The sequence below is a fragment of the Protomyctophum bolini genome (assembly GCF_963924005.1).
Source record: "Protomyctophum bolini genome assembly, chromosome: 7".
Taxonomy (NCBI): Eukaryota; Metazoa; Chordata; class Actinopteri; order Myctophiformes; family Myctophidae; genus Protomyctophum; species Protomyctophum bolini.
Genome location: NC_137868.1, coordinates 49,821,839 through 49,844,781, shown reverse-complemented (window position 1 = coordinate 49,844,781; position 22,943 = coordinate 49,821,839). Strand labels below are relative to the sequence as shown.

Genomic DNA, 22,943 nt, shown 5'->3' with positions numbered 1-22,943 from the left:
AACATACTACTATATGTACTATATGTACTATATATATATATATATATATATATATATATATATATATATATATATATATATATATACATACACATATATATCATACAACATTACTGTATCTTGTTTTTTACATCCAAATTGACAGACAGACAGACGGACGGACAGACAGACAGACAGACAGACAGACCGTCCCCCGCGGATCCTTCTGTCTCCTCTGAAGAAGCTGTAAGAGGAAAGAGAACATGAAACAATTAAAATAATTTCACAACTGTCACTATAGTTGTGAATTATAGTTCCACGTCTTGTCACTATAGTTCCGGGTCACGGGGCCACACTGAGGTTCACAGGGCCACGGTTCACAGGGCCACACTGAGGTTCACAGGGCCACACTGAGGTTCACAGGGCCACACCCGCCCTGGGACTAGTGGCAAGCAAACTGACACTCTTATCCTATCTGGCCCCCTTTTCTTTGGACCGGTTCCGTTCTTTTTTACCCGCCTAATTTTGAACCAAATTAATTGGTTCTGATCCCTAAAACTTGGTTCGGAACTGGAACCCCCCAAAAAAGATGCAATAAATATAAATACACCCTGAAGTGGGAACCAAAGATGTGCTATAAACCATCATAAATAAAGAAAGAAAGTTCTAATCTAGAACCAAAGTTATTTTGGTGGAAAAGGGACCTGTGTGTGTGTGTGTGTGTGTGTGTGTGTGTGTGTGTGTGTGTGTGTGTGTGTGTGTGTGTGTGTGTGTGTGTGTGCACCTGAAACTCCTGTCATCAGCAGCAGACTCAGCAACAGCAGTAATCTGATCATCTTCTGCAGGACACACACACACACACACACACACACACACACACACACACACACACACACACACACACGTCGTATATTAGAAATACAACTAACTACCTAAACCATAGAGAAATGAGCTCTCTAAAGCAAACTGTAGACTGTGAAAACCTTGGCAAAGTGTCAGATGATCAGATGAAGAAACATAGGCAGAGAGAGATGAACTGAAGATCCCATCGGAGTTGTATTTATTGAAAACAAAGACAAAGGCCCTTTTCCAATTACCCCCTTCTCCATGGCCCTTTGCCCTTCCCCTTGCTGATGCGCATTCACGTGAGGAGGAAAGGTTTTCTCAATTCTCTTTGGAGCGAGGGGTAGGGCGAGGGCGAGTGCTAGAATCCCCTTCTGACGAAGGGATATCGCGACGGGACTTAAAACGGGGGGACATCACAGAGGGCGAAAGGCGGACGAGGTAAGAAGCCTTTTTTGTCCTTTATTATGGAGAAATATGATAATAACCAATATTATTTGAATGTATTAACAATCTGCATCGCCAAAAACATCGCAATTTCTAGCAAAGCATGGAGGCGTGATCAATGCTCTTTGGCCTCTCAGAATAGCCAAATGGCAAATTACAGACCCAGGATTACTGCATGTTTTTTGTGAGGGTACCTATACCCTAGGGGCTAGGGGACACAGGGAGAACATGCAAACTCCACACAGAAAGGCCCCGCCTCGGGTATGGGCACTGATGACATGGAGGGGGAAACACGCCGCCAGCACCCACAGCGTCCCGAGCTGGAATAGAACCCGGGACCTTCTAGCTGTGAGGCGACAGCACTACCGACTGTGCCACCGTTTCTTTTGAGAAATGTGGTGCCTGTAGGGGACAATGTGAGCTTCTACTGGGCACTGAGTAATGTTACAGTAAAAATGAAATAAAACTGTTTTGGTTGCATATCTGTCTGCTGTTTTATGTTTGACTGTGAAACAGTAGGCATACATACCGGCAGTGTACCCGAACTCGTTCAAAGAACGATCGTTCACGAACTCGTTCATATTTAGGGTGAACGTGAACTGAACGTACTGTATTTCTGTTTGATGAACGTCATTGTGAACACGTTCATTTTTGGCGTGTGTTTACGTCACTTTCTCACGTTCAACTTCGTTCAAGAGTGAGTGTTTTAATAGAGCCGGCACCAAAACACACCCTAAAACATGCCTTAATATCTAGCGGAAAACCGACCAAAAAGTCCCTATCCGACACAAATTAACTAATCTTTTTCACCGTCACTGGAGCGTGCATCTAGCTACTGCATGATAATCATGCACGCTGACAGACAGGAGGACACTGTCCCAACTCAAACACTGAGGAAACTTGTTATTTGATTAAACATACCACAAAATTTACCACGAAAAATAGCTTAGTTGGTTATTATCGCGTCGAGGAGGTACGTGTCCATAATATCGCCACGAAAGGCCAACAAAGACATCTCTCTTCCACAGTGAATGAAGCGCAGTGATGCCTGATTTATTCTTCGTCGTACAATCATGTGTTCCGTGCTGAAAATAGCTGATATACAAGCTCACTTTATATGGCTATGGGCTGTGGCAATAATAATAATAAAAAAAATTAAAAGACGGAAAATAACTATAATTTTATGGAACGATGAAGTTCAGTTCAATTTTTTTAATGATGAACTATGAACGGAACTAGTTAATTAAAAAATAATAATAACTGTGAACTGAACTAGTTCCTAAAAAAAAAGAACTTTCCCAACACTGCATACCGGTATTAATTTTACAAAAGGACAAATGGTTAATTCTCCAGAGTCAATGGCTACGTTTACATGAGCAGTTAAATCCCCTTTTCATTCCGAATAGAAGTTCAATCCTATTAAACGTTGTTATGTAAACACCTACAAAAACTTACATCCGAATGAAAACGCTCGATGCGATCTAAAAACCATTCCGATGTCACTGGCCGGATTACTCCGATTTTCAATGCGATTGAAAGAAATTTGACTCATGTATACACTGCTTCGGATGTAAATTCATTCTGGTCTTTCTGAGCATGCTCCAATTGGGCGCTCATATCCAAGGCGCGCCGTCGGCGCCGAGGAGTTTGCACATAGAGCGCGTTATTTCGTTCCTTTTTTCAGATCCGAAATCCACAAAAAAAACGTGGAGCGCAGCAGATGAGATACCCCTGTGTGTGTGTGTGTGTGTGTGTGTGTGTGTGTGTGTGTGTGTTCAACGGTCTCTCTCTCTCTCTCTCTCTCTCTCTCTCTCAAAAATAACGAGCGACCCGATACAATAATAATCATCAGTGTTGCGTTGCGTGCCCTGGCCGTGCTGTAGATACAAAGTATAATAGTAGGCCTACAAATAAAAACGAGATGATCAACTTCCCAGCGGAGAAGCGGAGCCGCAGCGGGTGGGGAAAAAAAGACGGCGTAGTTTCACGTGAATTAACATGTATCATGTGACGTCTTCTATCACTTCTCCATATAAACACTCATTCGGAATGACCATTTCCCATGTAAACTCGCGGCAAAAAACATTACATCGGATGTATTTTATTCGGAAGTATTTATTCGGAATGATCACCCTTCATGTAAACGTAGCCAATGTCATTCATGTGTGTTCCATTTCTACGATTGTGTTTTTAATGTTGCACTTAATTCATTGTGCTGTAAATGCTTGGTAGTGTGCAGCAAATGCGTAGCTGTGTACATGTGTACTCAATGAATGGTATGTGTGTTTCATTTGAAAATATGGCTGTGTGTAACAAATTAAAACACTGGACCCATTTTTGGAGCAGTAAAGACATTTCATGATTTGAGTCATCATGGAAAAGGAGAGTCAGAGTTTAGCATTTTGTGTGTGCGGTTTTCACTTTTGTGTGTGCATTGTTGAGAAAGCTGTTATTGTTTTGAAAAAAACGTTAACAATCATGAAAAATAAACACAATGGATGTGCACCTCATCATGTTTGGCCCAAATATAACAGAGAGAGAGAGAGAGAGAGAGAGAGAGAGAGAGAGAGAGAGAGAGAGAGAGAGAGAGAGAGAGAGAGGATTCTGCTAGGTTCCGCCTAATCTGGGCAGCATTCCTTTTCGGGTTTCATGATCCGGTCGGGAGCGGATGATATCGCTACGTCATGTTGTAGTCATTGATTTGTAGTCATCAGGATGATATCGCTAAATCATGTTGTAGTCATTGTTTTGTAGTCATCAGGCAGAAACAAACAATCTGGAACTTCCTTTTCCCTCAAACCGATGTACCTCTATAAAAGCTGCAGGCTACGAGAGATTTTATTGTTATTATTCCGGTTTGAGGGAAAGGAAGTTCCAGATGATGGTTCCTTCCTTATGACTACAAAACAATGACTATAACAATATCCGCTCCAGACCGGTTCACACTGCAATTTTGTAACACAGATCAGGCTTTCCTCCGAGGTGGAAAGCCTGGTGATGCGAGGTTAGGTCCCCAAATGAGTAGCTTAACCCAGGGGTTCTCAACATTTTTGGCTGGGGACCCCCGGAAATGCTTTGGCCCCTCCCACCACCAATACAAATAGGCCGCTATACAATGTCCTTAATAATAGAGAAAATACATCGTAAAAAATACTGAAACCAGATATAATTATCTATAAATCAAGGAAATAATATTTAATAATAATAATAATAATTAAATAATAATAATAATTTGGGGACCCCCCCAAAAAAAATTCAGGAGCCCCCTAGGGGGGCACCTGCAATTATGACCCTAACTGACTGACTGACTGGCGGGCGGGCTGGCTGGCTGGCTGGTTGGTTGGCTGACTGGCTGACTGACTGACTGGCTGCATGGCCTGCTGACTAAATTATGAATGAATGAATGAATAATAATATTATAGCCTACAGACAACTCCAGTGACTATACAGTAAATCAGCCTTTAGGGCCCCCCCCTAAATGAGGTTGTTTTTATGTGTTGCTTTGACACGCATGTAAAGCATCTTTGGGTACTAAGGAAAGCGCTATATAAGTTTACAAATGTGTCGTGGGTTGGCCCTGTGGAATATCAAGTCTCCAGGTTTTCTTCACAATATGTATGACACTGATTTACCACGACACTATGGCATATTAGGAGTCAAACTATACTAGTGCTTCTCGAATGTTTAAGGACCCCCTTAAAGAGAGTGTACAAATGGAACCAAATGGACCCGTATTGTATGTCATGATTTTTGTAAATAAAGCTTTGTAAAAAAAAAGAAAAAAACTGATTGGCATTATTAGGCTCAGCTGTGTGTGTGCCAGCTGTGTGTGTGCTAGCTGCATCTGCTCTCTTTCCCTGTCTGATCCTTAGATACTCTAAGGTCTGATCTCATCTGTCCAATTTAAAACATTCCACATTTGTTGTAATGAGGTTGTTGTTGGCCATGGATGCTGCTGTGTTTGTGCTGCTACTCTGTCTACTGAGCTGTGGTGAGTCAACCATGTTTAATCTATTTAAAAATCAGTGCTATATTGAACAGAATGAACACCCTTTACTTCTGTGTTATTGTTTAAAAAAAATATTGAACCAATTTAAAGCAGTGCAAAGCGCTTTGGACAAAACCTCTTAAAGGGATATTTCACTTTCCAAAAACGTTTGGTGATTTGTATCGTCTAGAGGCTTAAATGTGAACATAAAGAACTTTATTTTTCTTTTGTGCAGTGGTAAAGACAACAGAAATCACAGTACACACAAACACAGTTAGCCTACTATATAAAAGTTTTTAAGTTACTTGATTCAGTAATTAGATATTTGATATACATTTTAGCTGTCCCACTCCCTTCCTATGCAAACCTATTATAACTTCAAACTCTTATTTTAAACATGATAGATTTCCCAGTTGACTTGTCCTAATACGTGAAGGGGGCTGTGTTTTTTCCATTTACTGTTTTCATTCATTGCGCTGCATGGAAGAGGTTATTTTCCAAAAGAATTACAAAAAAAATAATAAACAGTAAATGAAAAAACATGGCTTTTTCAGCAGCTACAAATGTGGAATGTATCTTTGCATCTTCATGTCGCTGCATGGCTTCCACTGAAAATGAATGGTAGACTGCATCTTTGCATCTGCCTGTGTGAACGCAGCGTAGGATTTCAAATGTTCAACACGAATGAACAGACCTGTAATTAAGGGTTAATTTGGTTCCATTTGTACACTCTCAGAGTTACAGACCCGTAGGCCTAAGGGTCCATTTCGTTCCATTTGTAGATTTTGTACATGCTTAGAGTTACAGACCCGTAAGGGTCCATTTGGACACTCTCAGAGTTACAGATCCGTAAGGGTCCATTTGGTTCCATGTGTACACTCTCAGAGTTACAGATCCGTAAGGGTCCATTTCAGGTTCAGGTTTATTTATTTTTTGTCATTTGTATAGATACAGAGTATACATACAATGAAAATTGTTTTGCTCAGAGCACTCTAAGTCTTACATACACAGGACTTAAACAAACATCTATAGTGCAAGAAAAAGACAAAAAACAGGAAAAGAAAAGTGCAAGTGAAGTGAAGTGCAATACAGTTCGAGGTCAGCTGTTCAGCAGCCTGACTGCCTGGGGGTAAAAACTGTTACTGAGACGGGTGGTACGAGATTTGATGCTCTGGTAGCGTTTTTTGGAAGGGAGTAGTTTGAACAGGGTATTTGCGGGGTGGCTGGTGTCTTCCATGATGTTATGGGCTTTTTTCATACAGCGAGTGGTGTAGATGTTATGGAGACTGGGTAATTCTGTAGTGCCGATGATTTTAGCTGCTGTTTTAATGGTCCTCTGCAACCTATTGCAATCCTGAGCGGTCGTGTTACCGTACCACACTGTGATACAGCCAGTTAAGACACTTTCAATTATAAAAATTCACTAGACCTTTTGTACTTAAGCCAAATTTTTTAAGGCGCCTCAGAAAGTATAGTCGCTGCTGCGCCTTCTTGAGGATGTACTCGTTGTTGAGTGACCATGTGAATGTGTCTGTGATATGTACTGTATGCCCAGGAATTTAAAGTTATCAACTATGTCGACAGATGACCCTTTGATGGAAATGGGGGTGTGGATACCTTTGGACTTCCTAAAGTCTACAATGATTTCTTTGGTCTTATTGGTGTTAAGTGAGAGGTTGTTGTTATCGCACCATAGAGTTAGATCCTCTATCTCCCTCCTATAGGCCCTCTCATCACCGTCGGTTATTTGGTTCCATTTGTACACTCTCAGAGTTACAGACCCGTAAGTGTCCATTTGGTTCCATTTGTACACTCTCAGGCCCCTTTTCCACCGGTTCAGTTCTTTTTGGTTCTTAGTCTAAGAGCCAGAGCTCCAAAATTGTTCCCATTGGGAACAAACCGGTGGAAAAGGGGTCTCAGAGTTACAGACCCGTAAGAGTCAATTTGGTTCCATGTGTACACTCTCAGAGTTACAGATCCGTAAGGGCCCATTTGGTTCCACTCTCAGAGTTAGGCCTGGCTCACACATGCACAACAGATTGATGTATAGCTGATGCATGAGACTTGTTTACTGATGCAAGCTCACAATTCATTTCCAATGGTAGTCACATGTGACTACCATTGGAAATTAATTGTGAGCTTGAATCAGTAAACAAGTCTCATGCAAACCATGCATGGTTTGACAACATTTTTGTTGTATGAGGGGGAGGGGGGCAGTCAAAACACAGCATCCAACAATGTTCTATGCTAGATGCGAAGGTGTGAGTCAGGCCTTACATATCCGTAAGGTTTCATTTGGTTCCATGTTACACTCTCAGAGTTACAGAACCGTAAGGGTCCATTTGGTTCCATGTGTTACACTCTCAGAGTTACAGACCCTTGGTTCTATATTTTAAGCTCAATTGTGTAGTTGGTGAATAGTAGAATACAATGTTGACCTCGTGTCACATGACCTTTGCACACAATCCTGTTTCTGCTTCTCCCCTGAGCGAGTGAGCAAGCAGACTCTATGAGCTCAGCGGTGAAAATGAGATCCGGTCTAGAAGCAAACGGCAAAGTTCATTGTGCAGCTTTAACTGATGGGAGAAAAGGCGAGGACGCAAATTCTGATTGGCCGGGAATGAGATGATGTATGACGATGATAATAAGAGCGCCCCTCACATTTTTGTCAAACATCTGCATTACTTAATTTACAAGAGGTGACGTCTACACACTTAGAGAATGTAGAATAATTGTTATTTATCAACGTGTGCCTGTTATCTCTCCTAATGGTACCAACATCAACGCGGCATGGAATCTTATCCGACAATAACAACATTATTTAGTTTTGGGTCTGAGATCTTTCTTTCTTAGTAATGGACATTACAAACAATTTATGTAAATTAACTAAAAAGGAGAGATACTGCTTTTCATCTCCCTATAGAGCCCATGAACAAACGTAAAGACTTAGACTAAAACACTCAGAAATATGGATAATGAAGTCGACTGACAGGCAAATGAAGTTTGTTCAGAGTGTACAAAAACAGTTCTATGTGTAATTAACTCTTTTATGCTCTAGTTAAGAGAGTCCAGGCTTAAATAAGAGACAATTAACACTTACATTTTGACGCACGCCGTCGAGTTGACTGCAGCAGTGCAGACAGAAGGTGCTGTGTGTGTGTGTGTGTGGTGTTGTCGCTCCAACGAAGCAAAACTGGTATCTGTCAAAATCTCTGTTCCTGTTTAGAGGCATGAGAGCGAGAGAGAGAGAACAGATGCAGTGTGGTTTGACACACACACACACACACACACACACACACAGGTGTGTTCCTGTCCAACCAGGAAGTTGCCTCTGATTGGCCACAGAGCATGTTGATACATGACACCTAGCTCTCTTGTTTCTCACAAGCAGTGCACACACACGCACAGCTAGACTTACACCGGTGGCGGTGGGAGAATTAACTTTAGTACTCAGATACTACAGCATGGGTTCTCAAACGTCACATGCGTATAATTTCATTATACGCATGTGACGTGTCAAATTAGGGGGTCTTCATGTCTTCATGCTTCTGAACCCATTCCAATCAGTTTCCAATCAGTTTTCAACAAAAACACTCCTTGGGCTGAATTCGGCCATAGCCGCTTGCCCAAATGTGCCCCGATGTGCTGACCTCGTCACATTTGTGATGATGGCTATGGCCGTTTTTAGCCAAAGGAATGTTTTTGGTGCAAAACCAATGCTTGGAATGGATTCAGAACCATGAAAACCCCCTAGTTTGACATGCTATTTCCACATACTACTTAAAGTATAATAAAATGTAGAACATTTTACCATACTGTATATTGGTTGTTGATGGTACCCCAACTTTCAGCAGCTGTCAACAATTCCCCTAGGGTGGTTGAATAGAAACCAATGTGGGATATGTTAGTAGAAACCTTTACAGACACTTTGAAGCAAATTCTCTGTAAGAATACTTTTCCCAGATTTGACATTGTGTATATATATAATATTCCCTGACCAAAATGTTGAATAATATAAGAAAGAGGCATATTATTGTGAAAATCTACAAGCTCACAACATCTTGAGGCGTGTGAGCTTGAGATTGTTGAGAGCTTGTTGATCTGCCATTTTCTGGGGCGTCAAATAGGATTATGTTGGGGTGTCCACAGTTCAAATATGATTATGTTGGGGTGTCCCCAGTTCAAATATGATTATGTCCTCTCCGATTCACATCTTTCTCAGTGCTGTGACTTGACTGCACTGCAGCACTGTGTTAAAGTTACTGTATAGAGGCCTTGCACCGACGTCACAAAGTGGGCGGTACCGCGACCCGAGGCCATGACGCTACTGCAGTCATTCAGTTTTGAATCACTGAAATGCATCAGCGATGTCAAAACGACAACAAAAATCCGCAAAGCGCGTCGGAAATGACAGGGAATACATTGAGGGACTTGGTCCGCCTGAAAGGGCACGGTATTTAGATAAATTAACCTTAATAGGCGGCCAAGATCCATACCAGCTAGATCCTTCCTCTTGGACCACCGATGACCCAAAGCTTCTGCCTTCTGTTAAGTACCCAGACATCGTGAACTATCTGATTTTTTCGCCAAGCCCATATACATCCGAAGACCTAAAAGCATACATACAAAGGCTTGGAAGCCTACAACCAGATGGTGTGTGGATGGGTGAGAGAGATGCAGTACCAGCTCTTCAATGACCGATGCATTGTGAAAGCTAAGGTAACATTATTAGATCGACCTATCTATTGCATTTAGAAATTGTATAATCTATAATTACACATGTTTGAATCAAAAGGCTTATATCCGTTTTAAAATATATAGGCCTACTGCTGAGGTAGTCTTGTGGCATCCAGATAAATAAAAACACAAGCATATGATATCCACAAGATAATATATCAAATTAACTGTAAAGGAAATCTCTAAATTGTAGCCTACAATATAATTCCATTCATACCCACGGTGTAGTGATTCTTTATTTTATTATATTTATTAGAATACTCCACTTTGATACACAAACCCCAATCTACCCCTACAGATTACAATCATTTTAACATGTAGTACACATGGAATCAAATAGATATGTATTCTGTAACGGTCTATTTTTTTTCATTTGTACACTATCAGTTAATACAGGGCAGGCCTGTAACTCCTCAAAGACCCCATGGGGCCCTGACCCCACACTGCGAGCCAGTGGTATTATAAGCCTATATGGTGTAATTTAGTTATAAAAAGTGAATTCATGATTTATGATTATTCTTTATTTCTTACAAGCTTATATTTGGTTTTCTTGTCTTTTATTCAGGTACTCTATTCTCAGTCAATCCGCAACACACCCCTGGAACCCTGGATTATTGCGGAGATGTCTGGTCGGATTCTTGGAGCCCACTGTACATGTGTGGCTGGCCTCGGAGAAGTGTGCACACGTTGCTGCATTGTTATTCCTTATAGAAGAAATGGTAAACTTCAGGGACTCAAAGACAGTTACCCAAGAAAAGGCATATTGGCTGTTGCCTACTGTGCTTACAAATTTTATCACTGGTTAAGCCTTATTATGAATTTTGTTCCAAAACCGATGAGTGAAAACTTTCCCCTCGTGCTGAGTGAATTGAGAAACGAAGAAGCAGTTCACATGGACTATACTAATCTCTTGTCTATTTGCAATGATATTAACATTTCCGTGTCTGATGAGCAAGCAAAGGCAGTTGAGCTAGCTACAAAGGGATCAAGCTTCTTCTAAACTGTGGTTTCGATTTCGTGCTGGTCGTATTACAGCATCTAAAATGAAAACTGCATACTGCACTGATCCGAACAAACCAGCACAGAGCCTCATCAAAAGTGTATGCTATCCTGAGTCATACAAATTTATATCAAAAGCTACTGCCTGGGGATGTGATCATGAGACATTTGCATGTGATATCTTCATAGATGAACATAAGAAATCCCATGAAAATGTGAAAGTGCACAACACAGGTTTCTTCATAAATCCAAGTGTGCCATTCTTGGGTGCTTCCCCAGATGGCCTTAATTGTTTCTTGTGGTTGTTGTGGTGTCAATGTAATTGAAGTGAAATGTCCTTTCTGTGCCAAAGGTGACATGGTAGATAGAGTACCTTACTTGGTGAAGGATGATGATGGGAAGCTAAAACTAAATAGAAACCATCAGTATTTCTACCAGGTGCAAACTCAACTTGGAGTGTGCAAACTGGAATCTGCCTGTTTGGACAGAGAAGGATCTGCACATTGAGCCCATTTCATTTGATGAAGAGTTCTGGGGCATGATAGGCCTATGCGAGAAAAGCAAGCACATTTTTGACAGAGCCATTATGCCAGAGTTAGTTGGCAGCCAAGTTCTACACTAGGCTTTCATTTACAGTGGATAATGTGTCCTCTCAACCTGGAGTCTCTGCTGCTGTTTCCGTCACTGCTGCTGTGTCCTCTCAACCTGAAGTATCTGCTGCTGTGTCCTCTCAACCTGGAGTCTCTGTCTCTGCTGATTCACATGGTTCTGATGATGCTGAAAGTGCTAGCCAGCAAGAACAAACTTATTGTTCCTGTGGCCAGGTTGAGTTTGGTAAAATTATTTGTTGTGACAATGACAAATGTCATATTCAGTGGTTTCACTTTTCCTGTGTTAATGTTCAGGTTAAACCAAGAAGGAAATTGTATTGTCCCAACTGCCGTAAGCTACCTCAGTTTCTGCCAAAAAGTAGATTGTTGTGTAGTTAAGCACTGCAGGCACTTTATTTGGAATATGCAACCTTTTAGAAAATGTTATTTGTTTAGCATTTTGTCCGGCACATTTGAATGCTTTTCTGAAAAATAAAGTTTTCTGATAATGGTCTACTGTTCCATTGTAGTGTTATCATGTTATGCTGCTGTACCACACAAAACAGACTCAACTTTAGGCTATACAAATAGTATCTTTATGCATGAAACATTTAGACAAAATTGTTGGTCAAAGGTTCACCAAAGAACAACAGACAAGTGCAATCTTGTCTATGGTACTATAACCATCACTATCCTTGCACATTAAAACATCAATTGGCAATGTCCCCCCCAAAATACAATATTTCTGGCGCACACAACCAATAACGCGCTCAACATGAATCCTAACATCATAACATGAGCAATTTTCCTTGTGGTCTCCAAGTCAAGAGGAGCTAACTGACTTCCCACGAGTAAACGCTGGGATTTTTAATTGAGCCATCCTGCAGCCTAAAGTGGCCTGAATATTAAAGCCTAGAACTAAAGCTAGAACTAAATCCCCTGGAAGAATCTTGTCCAAAAAGCCACAGTTTTCAGTTATGTATCACTAACTCTTCCTCCCCATGCATTTGATATGTAAGAGACTGTGCCTTGTGGTGTAATACCAATTACATTTTTTACAGTGTTATGGTGCTTGTAGGAAGACCATGTTTCTGCTCTGGCAAGGTTAGATGGACGTTCAATAAAAACCTCAAAGCAGTCGATAACGACACATTTCTTCCCAAAATGTTTTCTAAATTGCATTGGCATGTTTTTTTTTGCAAATCTTCTCTTTCTGGCCATATAATGAGGTTTCATGCGAATAAACATGACATCAGTAACATCAGTGAATACCCTAGATGGCCTAGAAGCAGTGGATAATGACACATTGAAAAGATAAGACGGGAAGGTTGTTGAAACATTAAGCCTTAGTCTCATTAATGTTGGCATAAGCTGTTTGAATGGGTCAAGTGACTTTTTTACAGTGAGGTGGGGACAAAGGTGTGTATATAAAACTAATAATAGCTGCCATGTAGGTAGACCAGTGAAAAATGAAACCTTTTCATCTTTGTCCACGAATGCATTTTGGTCATAGTAGGACGACAAGCGTTCCACATCAGAACGTAACTGAATGTTTTCTGTTCTTACATTTTGAAGTTCAATGTTCATTGAGTCGATCAAATCACCAGTCATTTCGGTCTGAGTCCCAATACTGTACCACTTTTCACTGGCATAATGACTGGTAGCATCCTCATCAGGGGCAGAAGCAGCATCAGCAGATGCTGCCACCTTGGATACTTGTCTGGGTTCTATTCACACGACGTTGGTAGCGTGATGATGTTCCAGTGGCAGTTCCAGTTTCTTTAGGTGGCTGAAGAGAAGCATCCTGCTGTGGTGTCATGCCAACTGATGGTACCCAATCTGGGTCATCTTTGTACTGCAGCCCTGCACTTTTACCTGCATGTGATGAGATAATAGCACACCTTAAATATGATATTAAATGTCTTGAGACTGTACTGCCCCACAAAGCCAAAATGCAATAACTACCCAAATAATTTAACTGAAACTTGATGGCAAAAACGTTATTGCATTCTGGCTTTGTTGGCAGTGTAGTATGCAATTAGATCATGAACAATAACGCCAGATAGATTATGTTATTGTAATTATATTTCACCAACCTGACAAGAAATGTGCAGAACAAACTCGGATGTTGTCTTCATTCTTGCCCATGAAGTTCTGTTTGAGTTTGGAAAGCCACAGACGTCTCCTTTCTGCTGACAAGGCTTGACATGCATCTCCTTGGTTCGTTATAACTTTGGGTAATCGGTAAAACTCCAAATGCTGTGCAACCAAAAACACTGCAATAATTAACATTTTTTAAACACGATTAACACGATATTATAACGCTAACGCACACTGTCACTCACACTCAGTGGTCGCTCTGGTTTGTTCTCGGTTTGTTTACGTTTGTAGTATCTCCAACATGGCGGAATTGCGTAACATCCGGTTTTGATGACTCGTAGTGAAATGCCTCTATACTGTGAGAAAGTAAGTCATACTGCTGCTGTGACTTGACTGCAGAACTGTTAAATTTACTGTATACTCTGACAAAGTAACTGTTGCTATGCAGGTCAAGCTTTCGCCACGTCATAGCTGTCAATAGGTGTTATTTTGCATGGCTGTGTTGTTGGGAAAAGTTACACGACTGACTCACGCAGGTCATGGAAATAATACTAATGGCCGTAGTCTTAGGCCTGTGCTACATGTAGGCTATATGAATCTTTTGCAAAACGCAAATGTTTGTGTATGTTTGGCCCTTTCAGTCACACGCAAACGGCGTTTTCGGACACTCAAACGGAGGTTTTTGGAAACGGATAAATAAGTGAAGATTTTGGAAAATATCCGGATCAGTGGATCTGTGTAGTCATGTGAAACTGAGCTTTTGAGAAACGATGATGTCACCGCTCATTAGCGCATATCATTTTTAGTATAATTGGGTGAGAAATTCACCTTGTGCCTGCATGGAAACTACACGGATATCTATCCGATTGTTCATGTTTATATATCACTGTTAACAACTTTAAAACGTATCATATGTACGTATCATATGTTGCATCAACTGCAGCGAGCAAAGGCTCTGCTCTGCTGCATCCAATAATACATGCATCAGCCTACTAGTCCAGTGCGGACTGGTGATTATCTCCACCAGGCCGAAGGCATGGGGACTCTTGGGGAGAGAATCATTTGTATTGGTGTATTGAGTGCGAAGCTTGAACAATAGGATAATTGCGGACCGCTACAGATAAACTGTGGATATTAACCTACCAATAATGACCCAGGCCAAATGCCATTGCGCAGTATAGTAGTAGTACACCATCAACAAGTCTATGCGTGGTGTGCATAGCCATGTGAAACTATATTCTCGCGCTGTATTTTGCTCTCCATTTCATGGTCATGGTCATGGAGGAGAGGAGGGGAGAGGGAGAGAGGGTGCAGAGAGAGACAAAGGTGTGAATCCAATCGCATCAAATTGCGTGCAGGTTGGCGAATAGAAAGTAGGCCTATACAGTGGGTCGCCGTGCGCACATACAGTATGGCACATCTCTCATTCTCTCTCCTGTTTAGGTATAAAGGGCGCACCCTTGACTGCATTCCGTTGTCACTGTGCTTGCTTGCCGACAATGTGCGCGCGTTTACTTTTATTAGCCTACATTATAACGTGACATCTAATATTAAAAACACACCCGTGTGAACTGAGTGGTGCAATCCCACCCCCCCCCCCCCACACACACACACACAAACCTCTCTCGCTCTCTCTCTCTCCCTCTCATTAGCAGGCACAGCACTATCACTCTCTCCGTTTCTGGCACCCCCTACTGGTACTAATAAGCAGTGTTGGGTGTAACTGCGCTATTAATAACGGCATGTAAGGGACTACTTTTATTGGTAACGGAATAAAGTAACTTGTTCGTTTTGCAATTTAGTAGTTAGTTCCTTAGTTACATTTCCAACAAAGTAATCCCGTTAAAAAAATAATCTAACTTGTTACTTTTCTCAGAAGGTAATCTGTAACGGTAAGGGATTATTTTTATGGGCAGTAATCCAGTAACCTAACGACGTTACTTTAGAAAGTAACGATGCCCAACACTGCTAATAAGTCATATACTTACGGACATTGCTGGTAAGCTATTCCGGGCAAAGTAGGCTACCAGATATTAAATTGGGTGTTTTAATACTAGATTGATTGCAGCTGCTCATCAATGCAATTAAACTGCAAAGCAGTTATGTTTCATGACGTTTTGGTTGCAACTTGGAATAGGTTATAGCCTATAAAAGTTTAAAGGGATAGGATGGACATTATAGCGATAATAGCGTATTCTTGGGACTGTGTGTGAGAGATTACTGAATGGCGGACTGACGGCATTTCGTCCTCTCTCCTCCGTCTTTCTGTGAGTCCCCCGATGCACTGTAGCAATCTGTAATCTGGCCAGTGACATCGGAAATTGTTTTTAAATCGCATTGAGCATTTTCATTTGGATGTACGTTTTTGTAGGTGTTTACATGACGTTTAATAGGATTTAACTTTTATTCTGAATTAAAGGGGTTTAAAAGTCCTGATGTAAACGTGGTCAATGAAAGAAACATGTTCCACTTCCACACACAATTTAGGTGGCTTTTAAAATGTGGTACTTATTCCTTCATTAAAAATCACACCCGTGTGAACTGAGTGGTGCCCGCCTCTCTCTCTCTCTCTCTCACACATTATATATTAGCAGGCAACAGTGCAGCTCTCTCTCTCTCTGTTTCTTGCACAACAGCGCCCCTACTGGTACTAGTCATACTCGTGCTCATTAATGTCACACGGACAGATAGGTGAACAACACATAGGCGGGCACGGACATTGCTGTTCCTTGGCGTGGTTGCACTAACCTGACTCTGCCAGCTGGGGGCGGTATTTGGTAACCATGTTCCCCAACACAGCATCCATCTGGGATCTCTCAGGGAGTTGTGCTAACGCCGAACCACTCGTGGTTCGAACCAATCGGCGTGAGCTAAGGGCGGGACATGTGCGAAACCGGATGTGACGCTAGATAGACACGTCAATATGATTGGTTGTGTTTGCACGCCCACACGGTCATAGACAGATGGTCCATACAATCATCTACCAAGTATCTTGAAAAAAAGGAACAGCCCTGTCATCGAATTTGCTCCCGAGATCCCAGATCCCAATAAGCTGTGAAACAAATTTGTGTAGCAAGCTTCTTGGATCTGGCAGCGTCAGGTTATGGTTGCACCACTCAAAAATACGATTAGCACCAGTGTAAAATATAAAATGTAATATAATATAGCCTACAAATGAAACCTGCTACTGCAGTGATTTTATTCTGCGTTTGTGTGGACACATATGTCGTATGGGCAGGGATATATTTCTGAAACGGAGGACGAAATATCAGTTTTGCAAAAGATCCATATACGTATAGCCCAGGCCTTACTGTGCAACATAAACTCCTGTTGGGCGGTCGTTAAAAGTTGATTTCTCCCTCTGTCATTTCCTTGTATTTCTAGTTTATTTAAATGTCATGCACCTACTGCAGTTCTGGTTGAGTAGATTTAGAAGACATTTTGAAAGTTTTCCTTTGAAACGATCCATTATTTATATGGAGAAATCCTGTAATTTACCATGCATCTCAATGGGTGACAGCTTGACCTGTCTCTTCGCTGCTATCGTGCCTATTGGACAAGGACGGGTTGGGGAGGGACTTAGCGAAGGGATAATTGGAAACGGTCTGGGCACGTTTTCCACTATAGGCGATCTCAAATCATGTGTCAAAGACAGTAAGACATGTAAGTAAGTAAGACACTGCTGAACCACTCGGCGACACTCAGCCATATAGTTTGAGCACCACTGACATAGAAACACAGGTTTTTCAGAATACTGTCATGATTTAGAAGACATTTGTAGAATTGGGTCCAGTGGTTTACAACACTTTTCACATCAAGTTCCCTATATATTGCACATTTGAGCCACGGACCACCTGACATTTAGACTCTCAAAACGTGTTGTCGTTGGATAAGATTTTGTCCACATTTTTATGCTGTATTTACTATTTATGTCAATGTAGATTTTTTTTCATCAAGATTTGCCTAAGTGACTTCTTGTAAATTGGATGTTTAACAATAATTTAACTCGTAAGAGTCCATCTATCTATCCATCCATCAATCATCAACCGCTTATCCATAGTTGGGTCACGGGGGCAACAGCGCCACCAGAGAGCTCCAGACTTCCCTCTTAGTAACTTCCTCCTGGGGGATCCCGAGGCATTCCAAGTCACTTTGGAGATATAACCCCCTTTGATCCTTGGTCTGCCCTGGGGTCTCCTCCCAGTGTTATGTGCATCAAGGATGCTCGAGAGGCATCCTGACCAGATGCCCGAACCACCTTTCTAGGCAAAGAAGCAGCTCTACTCTACTCTTGAGTCTTTCTCGCGTGACTGAACTTCTCACCCATTATCTCTAAGGGAGATGACAGCCACCCGTCTGAGAGAACTCATCTTGGCTGCTTATATTCGCGACCTTATTCTTTCGGTCATGACCCACACTTCATGACCATAGGATAGAGTAGGAACGTCGATTGCTTGATAGACTGAGAGCTTTGCCTTCTGGCTTAGCTCTCTCTTTGTGGTACAGCAACTATACCGCCCCTGCTGCTCTGATTCTCTGGCTGATTTGCAGCTCCTTCTCCTTCTCGTGAACAAGACCCTGAGATTCTTAAACTCCTTCACCTGGGGCAACGGGGACACGTATGGGTCCATTTGGTTTCAATATAGAGCTATTTAACACTGATACTGAACAAACACTATCTATAATCTATATCAATGATTACTATCACACTATAGAGCTATTCAGCAGGTTCATCATGTTTATTATAATGCTAATTGTAATGTCCTCGTTAATGTGGTGTAAGTCCAAAATTTATTCTGACACCTCCCGAAAAGACCTATCTGTACTTAACCCTTATCCATGATTTATACATTATGGATAATTAGTATGGCGGGTTATTCGTCTCAAATGCGCGATTATAATTTATGTTGATTGTTTCCAATTTAGGTGCGTGTTGGATGGACCTCATGTCGTTAATTATATTGTTGTCCAGTTGTGTGTTGGGTGGACGCAGCCGGTTCCTCGTGTCGTTAATCATTTTAATTATATTGTTAAATGTGGACGCAGCCGGTTCCTCGTGTCGTCAATTGTTTTAATTATAATTATTGTTACAGGTGTGTGGTGGGTGGACGCAGAAACCAGCAGGTTCCTCTTGTCGTTCCCTCAACATAACGAGTGGTTGGCAGACATCGCCTACCATGAGGTAAGACACTGTTTCACTACCAGTAACCTGTTTATTCGGCCTATTTCAAAAACACGAAAGAAATTCCACAAATGTTAAATTTAAGGAAAGGTTATGCATGTACTAGTGTACTATGTAAACTCTTCAATTTCCATTTTTCCAGCCATCCAGTTGCATCTTTTTTTTTAAATAAAAATGTGGTGACCCCCCCAAGGGGTCGCGACCCACGGGTTGAGAACCCCTGGTGTAGATGAGATGTAACAAGGGAACGGATCGTCTATGACCAAACTAACTCAAATTCGCTAAAGCACAGCGACACAGGCTCCAGTGGTAGGGAATCCATCGTAGTGGAGTTAAATATTCTGTGACTAACTGTATACTGTCTCCCTCTCTCTTTCTCCACCCCCCCCCCCCCCCCTTTCCACAAATCAGGTGACGGTGACATCATCAGAACAGTGGACCCCGGTCCGTGTGGAGGTTTTGGGGGGGGCGAGGTTCGTGCGTCGCCTTTCCATGTCGCCGCACCACGCCCAGACGCTCCGCCTCCCGCCCACCGTGGGCGTGGCTTCCACGGGAGGGGGCATGGCTTCTTCCCCTCACCGCCACGCCCACCTCCTCTGTGTGACGTCGCCGCGGCCCATCCGCGTGCTCGCCTCGCTCTGCACCCAGGTAACCATGGCGACCAGCACCTTTTTGAGGGGCGCTAGCCCCTCCTATATACACAGGTTTAATGTTTGTCTTTAGTTCAAAGTTTGTTTAGTAAGCGCATTGACAATGATGGGAACATTTACGTCATGGTCTGACATTTACGTCATATTGTCTCTTTATTGTTAATGGCGTTTAATGTTTGTTTGCACCGTTTGTTTTACATCGTCATTACATCGCCTAATCAACATGAGTTAGACTTTAATAGATTAGTGCCCCTCACTTCACACAAGTGATTATTACTTGCGCAAGCAGAGTGTGCAAGTAATAATTTTCGCCCGGTCTGTGTGCACCGTGCCAGCCAACCCGCCACTTGATGCGTATGCAAATAAAACAGCAAATTTGTGCCTGGTTTGCTGGGACCAGATTACATAAATGACCACATGTCTTACGTCATCATTTAGAGCTAGTCATACGTATACTATATACATAATCGGTAAAATAAAAGAGCAAATTGTGCCTGATTTGCTGGGACCAGAGTACATGGTGTGTGTATATATATATGTACAGTTGTGATCAAAAGTTTACATACGTTGGTAAAGGACATACTGTCATGATAGTCCTGCCTTTTCAATAATTTGTTCAACTCTTATTTTTCTGTCATAGGTTGATTGGAGCAAATACTTCTTTGCCATACAAAAAAATCTTGAATTTATTTGTATTTTTATGAATAAGGGTTTTCTGAAAATGTGACCAAATCTGCTGGTTCAAAAGAATACTTACAGCAATGCTAATATTTCGTTGCATGTCCATTTGGCCATTTTCACCCCAATTTGACGCTTTTGGTAGCCATCCACATTGTTCCACAAGCTTCTGGCAAGCTTCTGGCTGAATCTTTGACCACTCCTCTTGACAGAATTGGTGCAGTTCATCTAAATTTGTTGGCTTTCTGGCATAGACTTGTTTTTTCAGCACTGTCCACAACTCCACTTGTTCTCGATGGGGTTTATGTCAGGACAGGCCAATCTAAAACCTTAATTCGAGCCTGATTTAGCCATTCCTTTACCACTTTTGATGTGCGTTTGGGGTCATTGTCTTGTTGGAACACCCATCTGCGCCCAAGACCCAAACTTCTAGCTGGTGATTTGAGGTTGTCCTGAAGAATGTTGAGGTAATCCTCCTTCTTCATTATTCCATTTACTCTTTGTAAAGCACCAGTTCCATTGGCAGTGAAACAGGGCCAGAGCATAATACTACCAGCACCATGCTTGACAGTAGGTGTGGTGTTCCCTGGGGTGAAAGGTCTCACCCTCTCGCCTCCAAACATATTGCTGGTCATTGTGGCCAAACAGCTCAATTTTTGTTTCATCTGACCACAGAAATTTCCTCCAGAAGGCCTTGTCTTTGTCCATGTGTTCAGCAGCAAACTTCAGTCAAGCCTTAAGGTGTCACTTCTGGAGCAAGGGCTTCCTTCTTGCACGGCAGCCTCTCAGCCCATGACGATGTAAAACACACTTGACTGTGGACACTGACACCTGTGTTCCAGCAGCATCTAACTCATTGGAGACTTCCTTTTTGGTGGTTCTCGGTTGACTCTTGACCATCCTGACCAATCTTCTCTCAGCAGCAGGTGATAGCTTGCGCTTTCTACCTGATCGTGGCAGTGACACAACTGTGCCATGGAGTTTATACTTAAACAATTGTTTGCACAGTTGATCTTGGGACCTGTAGCTGACTTGAAATGGCTCCAAGTGACTTTCCTGAATTGTTTAAGTCTATTATTCGCTTTTTCAGATCCATGCGGAGCTCCTTTGACTTTCCCATTTTATTGTTTGTGGGTTGTGGCCAAACGAGCCCTAAATAAGGCTCAGAGAAGTGAACAGACCAGAAGTAGTCAATCGTAATCACTCCGTTTAAGTTAAGAGGCCATGCTACAAAGCTAATTTGATTAACACAACTTTCTACATTTTTGTATGACAAAGAAGTATTTGCTCCAATCAACCTATCACAGAAAAATAAGAGTTGAACAAATTATTGGAAAGGCAGGACTATCATGACAGTATGTCCTTTACCAACGTATGTAAACTTTTGATCACAACTGTATGACTAACTCTCAGTGATAACGTAAGAAATATGGTCATTTATGTAATCTGGTCCCAGCAAACCAGGTACAATTCTGCAGTTATATTTGCATACGCATCAAGTGGCGGGTTGGCTGGCACTGTTTTTGGCGCAAAGTAACCACAGTATACCGCTAATCAACTTTCAACTACATACTCTATATAGTATATGTATAACTGCTCTCAATGATGACGTAAGTAATACATAACATTATGTTTCTGGGGTGTATAAAAGTAACGATAGTGTCAAAAAGTTAACCATAAAGATTAACGTTAGTGTAGTGTGCAAAAACTAAGTATATATCTAAGTATATATATATAAGTATATATGCAAAAACTAAGTTTTATTCTAGAAAGATAAGATATATATCACCCATTCTTGAGATAAGGGACAAAACTTTTTTCAAACTGGATTTTTTTTTTTTTTAAGATACATTCAAATCAAATAGATGTATTTGTAGACACAGGTCTCAACTACCAATCTTGAGAAGGAACAGGTTTTTCGCATAACATTTCTTTCTAAAATGGGACATTTATGCACTTAATACCTGATTCATGTCAACTCCGTCAGACACACTAAAATCCCTTTTAATTGAATTTTATCATTTCAACAATAATATAAAGTCCTCAGTTATCTTATAATGGCTTTCAGTAATCAAGTTAAGTAATACAAATCTTTTAATATTATTTTGTTCCAATATCACACTATTATGAAATATCCAATTTCTCAAAACCGTTATTTCAACCTTTATTTTCAATATTATAACATGAAAACCATGTAAAAAAAAAAAAAAATCATCATTACGTATCATTTCAGTTGGTGTTTCAATACATAAGCACAAAAGATTTGACAGCGAATTTTCTATTTCTTTGGAAATGAACAAAAACATCACGGGACGAACGTCTGACGGAGTTGACGAACATCTGACGGAGTTGACAAGTTTAACTGATTTAGGTTCTAGACCACCTAGGATCTTGATTCTGGTGACTAATCCCACATTTTCAAGGATGAGGAATACAGTGGTACTATTTAGATTTGCCCTGTGAACATGGCAGCCATTTTTCAAAATGGCCGCCAACTTTCTGTTATTTCCCAATAACTCAAGTTCTACACCACCTAGGATCTTGATTCTGGTGACTAATCATACATTTTCAAGGATGTGGGATACATTGGTACTATTTAGATTTGTCCTTTGACCATGGTAGACATTTTTCAAAATGGCCACCAACTTTCTGTTATTTCCCAATAACTCAAGTTCTACACCACCTAGGATCTTGATTCTGGTGACTAATCATACATTTTCAAGGGTGAGGAATACAGTTGTACTATTTAG

At 41.3% G+C, this 22,943-nt stretch overlaps 1 long non-coding RNA gene across 1 annotated transcript in view; it reads right to left on the bottom strand.

The window, feature by feature from the left end:
* Positions 1–818, bottom strand: part of LOC308319187 — a 945-nt gene extending 127 nt beyond the window's left edge. Inside the window, exons 1-2 of the long non-coding RNA XR_013964438.1 lie at positions 764–818; positions 188–223 (exon numbers count right to left, since the gene is read on the bottom strand). This is a non-coding gene — a long non-coding RNA (uncharacterized lncRNA). The remainder of the gene's footprint in view (positions 1–187; positions 224–763) is intronic.
* Between the last annotated feature and the right edge of the window lie 22,125 nt (positions 819–22,943).